We start from the raw sequence: 1,540 nt of genomic DNA, 5'->3' as shown, positions 1-1,540 counted from the left end.
GAAAAGTACACGTGTACCATTCCGTGTGACCTCAAAACCCAGTAAGAATCTTGATAAGAGGTTACCAAGATAGCACAAGACCTGTTATTTCAGCCCTGTAAACCCATATTTCTACTTGAAATAAGAATAAAAACATATCTTTAGTTTAGGTAACAGACTCCCTCTGGAGGTGGGTCGGTAGATCGGGATTTTTTTTTTTTTTTCATATTTTGTTCTTTCTTTCTTTTTGAGAAGTGATGTAATGAACCTGTTCGTGGACACCATCTCACTCTAAACCCCGCCTCCTATACCTATATATCTCACTGGAAGAATAAAACAGGTTTAAATTCCAAATACAAATCTTGCTTCGGAGGGCTGCCATTTTGACATCGAGATGGTGCCAATAGACGAGATGCAGTCCCGAGTTTTGTTCATTGTCCTTTGGTAGTCCTAAATTTAGCCGTTTTGGCGCTAGAGTTTGTGTTTTTGGCGGTATTTATGAAAATCATGGGTTTAGAGTTGTGGTAGACGGGAATTTTGCGATAAAAAAAAAATTGAGTCGGCATTTTTTTCGCCCCCACCAAAAAAAAAAAAAAAAATCGGTCGGTCGGGTTACCAGCACCAAAGGTATTTCTTATATTGGCCTCATTGGAGACTACATTTATTGATGTATTTTTTAACATTTTGAACATTTAAATATTTCAATCCTACGACGCATTCTGGAAGACCCGTTACCTCTAATTCTACTTGTAATGGACTCTTTTGATTGATTTATAAACGTTTTAGATTTCTTAAACAATCTAATCTCGCAAGGTATTCGCCGCTAATGACCAAGATTCTGCCAAGCTGCTTCCACGGTCCTTCGAAATGTCCATTTTCAATCTTGTTTTCTCTTATTCCCTTTTTTGTTTTATTTCTTTGAATTATTTTCATCTTCTTACTTCCTTTTTTTTGTCTTTTCTTTGTTTGCTTGTTCTTTATGTCCTCTTTTTTGTCTTTTTCTTTGTTTTATTGTCTTCTTTCGTCATATTCCTTGTTTTTCTTTGTTCCATTTCCTCTTTTTGTTGTTGTTTTACTTGAATTTGTTTCATCTTTAATTCTACATTATATTTTCTCGTTATTTTCTTTTTTACATTTTTCAATTGTTTTATCCTCTTTCCTTTGTTTTTTTTCATATTTTCTTTTCTTCGCTTCATTATCTCCTTTTCGTTTCCTTGCTATATTTTCTTTTTGCTTTTATCTTTGCTTTATTTTATCCTTTTGCAGATTGCAGATATGGAGGTATGTCGGTATGTATGTGTGCATATATATATATATATATATATATATATATATATGTGTGTGTGTGTGTGTGTGTGTGTGTGTGTGTGTGTGTGTGTGTGTGTGTGTGTGTGTGTGTGTGTACATAAGTATGTATATATGTATGTATGTGTGTGTGTGTACGTGTGTATTTGTGTGTGTGTGTGCTCTTGCTAAACATTATGTCTATCAAAAGTACATTTAGTGGGAATCAGCTGTACACGTGTCTTCTCTAATGGATTCCCCGGTGAAACTGAACTCG

This window comes from Penaeus vannamei, chromosome 24, assembly GCF_042767895.1.
Source record: "Penaeus vannamei isolate JL-2024 chromosome 24, ASM4276789v1, whole genome shotgun sequence".
Taxonomy (NCBI): Eukaryota; Metazoa; Arthropoda; class Malacostraca; order Decapoda; family Penaeidae; genus Penaeus; species Penaeus vannamei.
The sequence above is the reverse complement of the archived record's forward strand: the minus strand, read 5'-3'. Positions refer to the sequence as shown.